Raw genomic sequence first — 12,178 nt, forward strand, 5'->3', positions numbered from 1 at the left:
GGTAAGTAAGATGTCCTTGTTGGTAGCAAGGGTGTGACGTGCGCAGCAAGCCAAGGAAGGTGCATGAATGGTTCTAACACACGGAAGGTGGAATGAGTGCGCCCCTTGGAAACTTGTGGAAACATGCAGCTTAGAAGGGAACACGCGAGCAAAGATGCATCACAAGCTGGAAGGAAGGTGAACCAACAATCCAAAGTGATGGTTAAACCAACAACACATTTTAGTAAGATTCATACATACATATACAGAAAGAGTCTATCAGAGTGATATGACTCACTCTCTTGAAAATGATCTGGGATCAGTAAGAGTGGTATGACACACTCTCTTCATATGGAACTGAGTTCGGGTTAGTAGAGAATGGTATGAGACATTCTCGATCAATTCTTCTTCTTCATGGTTCAGCAAAGCATAGCAATGCAGAGAAAAGCAAAGCAGAGCAGTGTAGGACACTGATGGTAGAGATAGTACAGTCTGACAGATGGATGAGCGGATAGAGTTGTCCCTAGTTGAGAGGGAGTGTTAAAATTGGCAACTAGGGCCAAACTCCATGTGGGTCATCTTATTTATGGGAGCTAATATTTTTCTTGGACTCCTCTCATCGAGAGGTGTAGGATTGAACTAAAGATCATCTGATTCCGATAAGTATTCATGGAGTTATGAATTTATTTATGTTATAAGACAATTCGTCAAGGTCGGCCAACAACCAAATAACCCACACATGTGCTCAACGTTTTAGTATAAAAAGAGGTGACTTGATAGTCATTTCTACACACTTCACTCTTGATTTCTCTCCACTTGTTCTGGGTTTTAGTGGAAGAGAAATTTAAGAGAGGAAGCCCTAGATGCAGTCAAGAAGGAAGCCTACACGCTGCCCTATATGGTGGTCTCTACAAGTCCTAGACGCAATCAAGAAGGAAGCCTACACATTGCCCTATACGCTGGTCTTTACAAGCCCTAGACGCAGTCAAGAAGGAAGCCTACACGCTACCCTATACGCTGGTCTCTACAAGCCCTAACCGTAGTCAAGAAGGGTTACTATGATGCCCTAACCACAGGTCCATGATGCCCTAGCCGCAGGTCACTTCAAGTGACTGAATTGATGGATGGAGGACCAAGGATCTAGGGCTGAGAAGGCAGGCTGCTAGGCCAAGTAGAGAGAAGCTAAACGCTGGAATTTGAGTGGCTGTTTGGGCACGTTGAGGAGGCTGAAAGCTACAGCAAGCTAGGCCGCATGCCATAGCAAGCTGTTGGAGTTATTTCATGGCTGCGTTGAGAGGATAACGTGGCATGGGAGGAGCCTCTTCAAGGCTGGCCGCAACACTAGAGGGCTAGTCTTGCTATGTGTTGGGTTAAGGGCAGTGGCACATACCCTAACTAGAAATGCAGTCACAACAATGCTAACAATTGGGACAACAGTAACAAATGGGACAGCTTCTAGCAATTGGGACAACAGCAATGATGGGACAACAACAATGGCATGCTAACAATGGGACAACTGTAACAAATGGGACAACTGCTAACAATTGGGACAACAACAACAATTGGGATAGCAACAATGGCATGCTAACAATGGGACAACAATAACAAATGGGAACGCTGCATGACATGGTGCAGCAATAGCCAATTGGGACAGCAATACGGTAAGCAAGGTACAACAAGCACATGGTGGCAAGCATGGTGCTGCAAGCACATTGGGCAAGGTGCAGAAAGCACATGGTGACAAGCATGATGTTGCAATGGCACATAGGACAACAATGGTACATGATGCAGTACATTGAGGTAGAGTATGAGGCAGCACTGGTGAGTGTAGCAAGATGATAAGGTACATCAAGATGTTGCAGTACAGGAAGGCGTAGCATAAGGTGCAGCAGTATGATGTGTGCAACATGGTAATGAGGTCCAACATAGTGATGATGGGTGCAACATGGTGCAACACAGTGAGGTGGAGCGTGATGACGAGGTGCAACACAATGATAGGTGATGGAGTCACCTTGGAGAATCAGTTGAAGCAACATGTCTTCAACTGAGTTCAGCTACCTCATGTATCATCTACTTAGAGATGATCTATGCTCTTATTTAGATAAGTCAACGTGTTGACTTCTGTTGTATATGTACTATCTTTCTCTCTCTTTATTGAACTATTGAAGAACATATAAGAAGAATTGATCAAGGGTTTCCCCACATTGGGGTTTGTCCCTGGCTAGCGCCACATCTTGTGTCCTCTTGTCTTGGCTTGTCTTCTGCGATCTATGTTTATGTTCTATCTGCAATTTACTTTAATGCTGATGTGATTGCTAATCTGGAAAAGATATTGAGCTAACTGTGAAAATTGAAATAAATTGCCCTAAGCATAGAACATATCTAAAATTAACAAAACTACATTGGGCAGTTTCTGGGGCCAGCAATGCACTGCCTCCCAGAATTGTGCAATGCAAGCCTGGAGGTCAGTGTTGGGCTAGACTTGCCCAATTTCTGGAGGGAAGGCAGAGCCTTCACTTCCAGAAATGTGCAATGCTGGCCGTGCAGGGTAAGGTCCGGGCTAACGCAGCCCAGACTCGCCGACGAGCGACTAGAAACATGATAAGTCTGAATGCATGGTGAAACTGAGTGTAAACAAAAGTGAATGATCATGCATGCAAACAATAAGTGCAGGATTCAGAAAACGAGAAAACATGCATGTGCGTGAAGCGGGTCGTTGCGACGGTGATCATCGGTGCGAAAACATTGTCGTGCATGCGACAACAGTGAGATGCAAACAAAAACTGAAACGGTGCTTCTACAAGCTAACATACATCAAAACGATAGCAAGCGCTCGTTGAAATCAAGTAGACAACACTTACACGAAGCGAAACACAAAAAGCGATAGAAACGCAGTGCAAGACATGAGAAGCCGACTCACCCTGAGACAGCAAAGCTGAAAGTGCCAAAGACTCCTGGGTGCGATGTGGGATGTCAGAGCTGTAAGATCGATCTGAGGAATGAGCTCTGCAGCGTTCGGTTCATAAGTTTTGATAAGATCGAGGTTATGACGCGCATGCCACAAATCTAGGAAAAAATGACACTTGGCGAGAGGTTTCTAAACCGATCTATGCATGTAACCTCCAACTGCTAAAAATAGATCCCTCAGATCTAGGGATGCCTTTGCATGCTGCCTTTTGCTATTTTGGGAAAAGCAACCCATGTCTGCAAATCAGTTTTGCTTGGTCCCGGAGGGAATCGGTCAACCCTGAAGGCACATGCATCGGTTTGTGAGTCTGGGATGAAAATTTGCGCAGTTCCTGGGCTGAGCAGAGCTGGTTGTTTGTCAAGCATTTCGCAATTTCTGGGCTGAGCAGGTTACTGCATCCTAGAATTGCGCAATTTATGGGCTGAGGCCCAGTGTTGGGTCAGATTGCACAGTTTTCTGAAGGAGGACTGCCTGACTGTTCTACGCAATTCTAGAGCCCAACAGGCTGCCCAACTGATTTGCGCAATTTCTAGAGGGAAGGCTGGTTCCCCTCCAGAATTGTGCAATTTTCTGGGGGAGTGTCTCAGCCAGCAAATAGTCTAAGTCTGGAATGCCAGCCTGTGGGAGGGAGACAAGCAAACTGACATGCACAGGCCAGCAGGCCACTGAAACTCAGCTGAAGCTTGTGTGCTTGACAGTGCAAGACAAGCTGCTAAGGATGGTTGGTAGGGAGGCTCCGAAACGAAGTTAAGGTAAAATTTTGGAGGGTGGTTGTAGCCACTACAACAAGTACCATTTAACCTTGCCCGAAAGTTTTCCTTTCAACCAATTTTCTAGTGTTCATGTTGCCCTCATCTAGTTGTCTTGGTTTTCTTTTGCAATTCCACATCCTTTGCTAACTTTGCTTGAGCTTTTTTTGCTAATTCCTCTATGTTAGGTAAGATTTGCATGTTATTTTGTTGGTCTAACATAGAAGGTTCAGAGAGTTTTAGATCTTCCACATTCATTATTAAGCAAATGTGCACATATGGAGGTAGATTGAGTTTGTAGGCATTATCACCTACCTTCTCCAAGGCTTCAAAAGGAATATATGGTAAATTCTTGATCTTCTTATGAGGACTGTGTAGCCTTTCTTTATTAAGATGCAATCGAACATTGTATCCCACCTTGAATGTCTTCCTAACTCTGTGTAGCTCATGATAGGCCTTATACTTTCCTTGTGACTTCTTCAATGTCTCTTGTACTCGCAAATGGATCTACCTAATCTTATCAATGATTGTCAGCCTTGAATGCTTGTCTTGTGGTGTCGTCCCTCACTCTTTGCTGTTCATATACAACATTAATGATGATGGATTAAAAGCAAGATTGAAAAGACGATTTATTGGTGGAAGTGTGGATTACTTTCTTATAGGACTGTTGAAAAAAAATTAAAATATAGCCCTAGGTCCTAGGTCATTGGATGCTTATGATTGTAACTCTTGAAAAGCTAAACCATTGATTTGTTCATTACTTTTGTTTCCCCATATATCCATGGATGGAAAGATGTAGATCTCCTCAAATCTCCCAATGCGTAGTGTTGATTTGTGGTAGCATCGGATGTGCTCTAGCCATGAAAATTGGTGGAGAGGCTAAAGCACATAAGATCTCCAAGACCCAGAAATTGTTTTGAGAAATTCCATCCAAATGAGGAGTTATTAAAATAATTAATATTTTTAATGGGTTCCTAAGTCTAAACTTAGGAAAATAAAAATATTAATGGGTATTAATAAAGATAAGGATGAGAAGCTTCTAAGAGACGAGGATCAAGTCTGTTTTAATCTTAGCCGTTGATTAGAGACTTAATCTCAGCCATTGATTCGTCAATAGGAAAAGTATAAGAGAAGACTTGAGGGTCATTTGGAGATACACCAACAGATACTCAGTATCCCAAGGAAAATCGATTTTCAAAGAGGGTGAAATCGATTTCAGAGGGAGAGTTGCAGGGTGGAGGAAGAGGGGGTGATTAGCAGTAGTCAGGGAGCTCAGAAGAGGTGATACAGGGACTCTGAGAGACAGCGCAGAGGGAGACGCAGTTCACAGAGACTCAGTGAATGACGCAGAGAAGGACAAAGCAACGCAAAGCCATGCATAATGACGCAGGGCTGACGCAGTAGGGAAAGGAAGTCCTCCAGGGTGTTAGAAAGTCTTGGAGAAAAGTCTCAGGTGTTTTCTCCCAGTGTCTATGCAAATTTTTTCTGTAAAAGCGATTGTTGCTGAAGATTAATAAAACCCTCCTCTGTTGCACCGGTTTTCCAGGGACGTTATAGACCTTGCTTTCTATTACTGGGCTTGCTGGTGCAACAAAGTATGCCTCCTTGGATTTATTGATCTACATCCTCTTTCATTTTGGGCATGTTACCCCACATTGTGTTGTAAATTGTAGCAAGTGGAAGGTCTTCTTTGGCTCGTGCCTTAGCCAGAAAGACCACGAGGTGTCTTTCTTTTGCCATGGAGCGAGTTCATGGAGATGGTGAGATTATTTCCAGTTTGCGGGAATAACTTCATGAATTCATGTATAGTGTTGGAGGACCAGTTACGTGGTCCCTTCTTCAGTTTGATTACAAGATTGAGTGGTAGTTCGAGTTTAGAAAGGACGAGTTGGGAACTTCAGTGTTTGATTGAAGGAAGAACAAGTTATAACTCCAGTGATGATTGGAGAGAGAACCAATTCGACTTAGTTAACTAGCCAATCACAACTCTAGGTTTTAATTTGTAACTTGCCTATTATAGCATGGATCAAATCTATAAAAGAAGGACAAAGGCACAAATATTATTCAATGTTGAGTGCATGAGTTTGTGTGAGAGCTCTTTGCTTGTGGTGTGCATAGCCTTGAGGAGCAAGAACGAATTGGTTTAGTGAGTAGACTTGCGTTAGGATTTAGGAGTTGCATCCTAAATAATAGGAGACCAAGTGCACACAGAAATAGGAGCTATTTGCGCTACAAAATAGGAGATTTTGTGCGCAAGGAAATAGGCCCTAGTGCACTAGGAAATAGGGCTGCTAGTGTGCAAAGGATTAGGAGTAGGGATCACGAGATTTCTAGGGTGAGTCCAAGCTAGTTCAATGAGAGAACAAGGTTGTTCTTAGTGTGACAAATTGCTTGTAAAAGATTCAATTGCTCAAGCTCAATCAATAAATCAATAAAATACTACAACAAAGAAGGTAGGTTTTCCCATGATTCAAAGATTTGTAGGATGGCAACCTTTGAGGATGGCGCTTACTGTTGGAAATAATACTGAGAGGGAGGGTGAATCAGTATTATCAAATCAATATAACTTTTTCATTTCCATATTCAGATTCATATACGCTACTTCAGTTAAGGCAAACCGCATGTATACGCAACTATGTGTAATGCAACAAGCGTATATCTAGTAAACTTATGATTCAGTTAGTTGATCCTTAATGAGTGCATTAACCATATGAACAGTAAACAGGAGCAGTAAAACAGAACAGATCATCAAACATAAGTAACACACATGAACACCAAGATGTAAGGTGGAAACCCAATGTGGGTGAAAACCACCTGCTGCAATTCGTCTCTATCTTCCTTTAATAAGAAACTTCTTTTTACAATGGTTCTGTACTGGTGCAGTCTTATACCAGTACGCAGGCTTCTACCTGCAGAAGGCTACAACCTTCTCTTGTTCTCCAGACTCTCCTGGAAGGGAGCTACGACCCCCTTAGCTCCTGTACTAGCTGATGTACTAGTACGTAGGTGCTGGCCTACAGAAGGCTACAACCTTCTCTTTTCTTCCAAGGACCATGTTTCATAAATTTTCAGACTGGATCCATAAATACAAAACAATCACCACTGCAATACAATCATCAATTATACCTGCATCATCAATCTCTGAATCACCCAATACTGAATCACTGAAACCCAGTCATCAAAACACAGTTACCAGAACACAGACCAGAGCCTAGAACTCCGCAACAACCACTAGAACCAATAGCGACCTGAAATATCAAAACTCATAATGTATATACTACTTGATTGTGTCGAACCAACGTGTATATGCCATTTCACCAGAGATAACCCACGTACAGATCTGAAAATAATTACTTATACTTTCGCTGCTATTTCAACTTCAGATATACCCAGAACATAAGATATGAAGGATAAGACATGTGTCAGTATTCAGATCTATTCATGATCATACCATATAATGATAATGCACTATAGTCTTCATGATCCCGGTCCATCAACCTTTGTCAACTGCATAGGTGCCTCCTTGATTCAGATCGAATCAAAGCATCACAAACCCATAACCAGCATATTAGATCTCACGCTTCATCAGATATTCATCACTTGCACTTTTCACACCTCTTGGCCTAATGATCTTCTCCTTATATAGTTTTAGGCTTCTCTTAATACCATGGTCCAAAACCATGTAGAACCAATACCTTGGACCCAATACCTGGGGTCAACACTTCGGACCAAATACCATGGACCAATACCAAAATACCATGGACCAAATACCACGGACCAAATACCACGGACCAAAACTTAGTTTTCCAACATGTACACGCCTTTCCTTCTGTGAACCTGCGTGTGTACGTATACGCGTCTTCTGTTCTGCTCATCTGCGTGTATACGCACTTTCATCAAGGTTAACCTGCGTATAACTCTCTCTTGACCTGCTGCACTATGATCTGTCATCTGAGTGAGTTGCCACCAAGGACAACACTTGTATCATACCTCTGAGTGAGTTGCCATCAAGGACAACACCTGTATCATAATGCCAACAATCTCCCCCTTTGGACTTGATGGCAACCACCACTCCAAGTCACTCTCCCCCTTTGACATCAAGGGCAAAGGGCAGACCAAGAAGTTCTCTCCCTGGGTATACCTTCTGCTGTCCATACTCCCCCTAAGTACCTGCTGAAATCTCTGATTGAGCTCCCCCTTTGTACATGCCAAGATGTACCAATCCATCCATGCTCCCCCTGAGCACATGCAAGGTCTTTATAACAAAGACCAACAATCTATTCAAGACCATGATAGTCATCAGCCAATATATGATCTGTACCATAAGCATCAGCATTCAGTCCTGTAACCTGCAATACCATTCTTTTGATCAAGCCACATAAGCATCATCACCAAAGACTTCTAACCATAATGCCAACAATGCATTATTTGAACTTTTAAGTATATGCTCTGATACCAATTGTTGGAAATAATATTGAGAGGGGGGGGGGGGGGGTGAATCAGTATTATCAAATCAATAGAACTTTTTCATTTCCATATTCAGATTCATATACGCTACTTCAGTTAAGGCAAACTGCATGTATACGCAACTATGTGTAATGCAACAAGTGTATATCCAGTAAACTTATGATTCAGTTAGTTGATCCTTAATGAGTGCATTAACCATATGAACAGTAAACAGGAGTAGTAAAACAGAACAGATCATCACACATAAGCAACACACATGAACACCAAGATGTAAGGTGGAAACCCAATGTGGGTGAAAACCACCTGTTGCAATTCGTCTCTATCTTCCTTTAATAAGAAACTTCTTTTTACAATGGTTCTGTACTGGTGCAGTCTTATACCAGTACGCAGGCTTCTACCTGCAGAAGGCTACAACCTTCTCTTGTTCTCCAGACTCTCCTGGAAGGGAGCTACAACCCCCTTAGCTCTTGTACTAGCTGATGTACTAGTACGTAGGTGCTGGCCTACAGAAGGCTACAACCTTCTCTTTTCTTCCAAGGACCACGTTTCATAAATTTTCAAACTAGATCCATAAATACAAAACAATCACCACTACAATACAATCATCAACTATACCTACATCATCAATCTCTGAATCACCCAATACTGAATCACTGAAACCCTGTCATCAAAACACAGTTACCAGAACACAGACCAGAGCCTAGAACTCTGCAACAACCACTAGAACCAACAGCGACCTGAAATATCAAAACTCATAATGTATACGCTACTTGACCGTGTCGAACCAACGTGTATACGCCTTTTCACTAGAGATAACCCGCGTACAGATCTGAAAATAATTACTTATACTTTCGCTGCTATTTCAACTTCAGATATACCCAGAACATAAGATATGAAGGATAAGACATGCGTTAGTATTCAGATCTATTCATGATCATACCATATAATGATATTGCACTGTAGTCTTCATGATCCTGGTCCATCAACCTTTGTCAACCGCATAGGTGCCTCCTTGATTCAGATCAAGTCAAAGCATCACAAACCCATAACCAGCATACTAGATCTCATGCTTCATCAGATATTGATCACTTGCACTTTTCACACCTCTTGGCCTAATGATCTTCTCCTTATATAGGTTTAGGCTTCTCTTAATACCATGGTCCAAAACCATGTAGAACCAATACCTTGGACCCAATACCTGGGGTCAACACTTCGGACCAAATACCATGGACCAAATACCACGGACCAAAACTTAGTTTTCCAACATGTACACGCCTTTCCTTCTGTGAACCTACGTGTGTACGTATATGCGTCTTCTGTTCTGCTCATCCGCGTGTATATGCACTTTCATCAAGGTTAACCTGCGTATAACTCTCTCTTGACCTGCTGCACTATGATCTGTCATCTAAGTGAGTTGCCACCAAGGACAACACTTGTATCATACCTCTAAGTGAGTTGCCATCAAGGACAACACCTGTATCATAATGCCAACACTTACATTGGTTTGGTTGAGTACTTTGGAATGGAGGAGATTCATTTCTCCTTTTTGGGATGATCATGCTTGGTGGTTTGAGGATTATCTTACATTTGCATGCCTTTTGACTACTCTCTTATTGCATATTTGATGGTTGTGATCATCTTACGTTTGCATGCCTTTTGACTATTCTCTTATTGCGTATTTGATGGTTGTGGAGCATCCCTTGGTTCACTTGGGAGTGCTATGTTTGTTCATGTGCGATGGTTCTAGGCCCCCAAGGGATTTGAATACGGTGTTATGGTGGAAGTTGCTTTGGCTATTCATCATGTTCTTTTTAGTTTGATGGAGGCATTCTTCGTGGATTAGTGTTTGGGAGATCACCCGGTCTTGTTCTAGTCACTACTTGCACTTCGCTGTTGCATGGTTAGTTCATATGTTAGTTGTTAAGTGTCCTCTAGCATGGTGCTGTATTTTCCTAGTGAAAATTATATTATGTTACATTTCTATTATTGTTCCTAGGTAATTTGTATATTTCTATTTCATCACAACTTCACTTTTGTTGGAAACATAATCCTTTGGTGTTATGTAAATTTGGCTTATTCACTTGTGAGGAAGGAAAAATTAAAAAAAGCCTCAAGTGAACACCAACAGTCATAGAAGTCCAAGAGGCCTCTTGGACTATGAGACCAAGGGTCGTGAATTTGTGTATTTATGTGTATCATATGAATAATATTGGCATCACAAGCTTATCTATTTCTTGTCTATTTTCTTTGTGTTCCAACATTGGTATTAGACCACAAGGTTTCTTGAGAAATCGAACTGGTTTGTGAGCCACAGGTGTGTGGCCTTTTCTCAACCACGGGTTTGTGGTCTGATCAACATGGGCATTTGGTTTTCTTCACTTTTTTGTTTAGTGTTGCACGTATGAGTGCTTAGGGATTCCTTTAGTAGTTGCAATTTTTATCAAAACACAACGCAAAGTGGCTTTGTCGTACCAACAAGCAGTTTCTTCTCACATTTTGTCTTGTCCTCTGAAAGCCTAAAAATTGAAACTGTTACATTGGCATTGTTAGTAATTGCACAGTAATATTGTTGCTTGATCCTCCATCAATGGTGGAGCCATAATACCAGTGATTGCTACGTCACTTCAAGTAAAGTGTGCGTGTTATAAATCTAGTGCATCAATTTGCAAAATTGCAATTGGAAACCATATGTCACCTATTCTCGATGATCTCCTACATCCAGATGATGTGTGGAATCTAGTGGATGCTTCTTAATGGGATATTGCAGTGATCTTGTACATTTGTAATTGGCGACCATAGTGGGAGGTGAACCCACAAGCTCAACAACTTTGTGCAATGTTGTGTTCTGCTCTTACACTCCATTCTGAATGGTCTACTTCCTCTTCCTTCTCAAAATATTTTGGGAATTGGATTTGAGTTTGGTTCTTCATGAGGAATTATTGAACAATTGTGTTGATTGCTATTGCCTCTTATGTCGATTTGAGTGGACCTTTGAATTGCAGTTGCACTAATTTGGGAGTGGAAACTAAGTTGAAGGAATGTTTGATGACTAGTATTCTCGTGCAAGCTCTTGTAATCTTCCATGAAACAATTCGTCTCTTTGTAACTTTGAGAGAATCTACCAAGGAACTCAAGCCAACATGGAATCTGAGGCTACGGAGTATATGAAATCATGAACACCTCTGTTTTCTTATCATGGGATGAAAACTAGGTTAACTCCATAAGCAATTTTTCTTCCCTTTGCTAAGATTCTCTGTGTGTGCTCATTAAACATTTAGTGTCTTCTCCCGTGGTCAGTTCTTTGTCTGTGTTAGTTTTGAGGAGAATTACAACCATGACCCAAACTTCCATTTTCCCACATGTATGCAAGATGTGAGCAAGCTTGAGGTCCATCACATGTAGGTGCTTCTCTTTGCATATGTTTGAACAAAGCTTCTGCTACTCTAAGCAATGCAGGAAGATGTATGAATGAATGTTAGATCAAGTGAGTCTAATTGCAAATCCCCCCAATTAGAGTGTTACCGCTTGATTGTCAGAGATTAAGATGCATAGGGTTTTGTCATTAGAGGTAGAGCAAATGTAGCGGGAATCCAATGACAATGCCAAGTTGGAAATGCCTTCTAGATGGCCTCTGAACTCTTTCTTTAGAATTCCGTCAGTTGCATATCATATTCTCATAGTTTTGTTGGTAGAGGCACTCCCTAGTAATTTCCCATCTTGAGAGAGTTTGACTCTTGATATAGCGTGCTTGTGTCTTAGTGTATGACATCTAGAAGGACATGCTCAATTTGATAAATAGATTTTAGATAGCAATAAGAGTCTAGGCGGTTGCTTGTTTGGCCTTCGCTACTCTTGAATAGGAGGCTACAAAAGAGTTGGCACCTTGGCTCCAATTCAATACCATTGCACTATTTTGTAGCTTACCTATTTTGGATTTCCATTGGCTCTGGAACATTTGTTTGCAGTATAGTGATAATAAAAGGTTTAAATTTAATTTATTAAGGAGATTTCATTT

General features: G+C 41.6%; 1 protein-coding gene across 3 annotated transcripts in view; it reads left to right on the forward strand.

Annotated features, from left to right (window-relative positions):
* The window catches only part of LOC149148992 (tropinone reductase homolog At5g06060-like), a 193,963-nt gene that overhangs the window by 13,024 nt on the left and 168,761 nt on the right, over nucleotides 1-12,178 (forward strand). The gene's annotated exons all lie outside the window — the stretch shown is intronic.

The sequence above is a fragment of the Pinus tabuliformis genome, chromosome 9 (genome assembly GCF_031772625.1).
Source record: "Pinus tabuliformis cultivar Carrire ecotype Pingquan chromosome 9, CPIR1, whole genome shotgun sequence".
NCBI classification, from domain to species: domain Eukaryota; kingdom Viridiplantae; phylum Streptophyta; class Pinopsida; order Pinales; family Pinaceae; genus Pinus; species Pinus tabuliformis.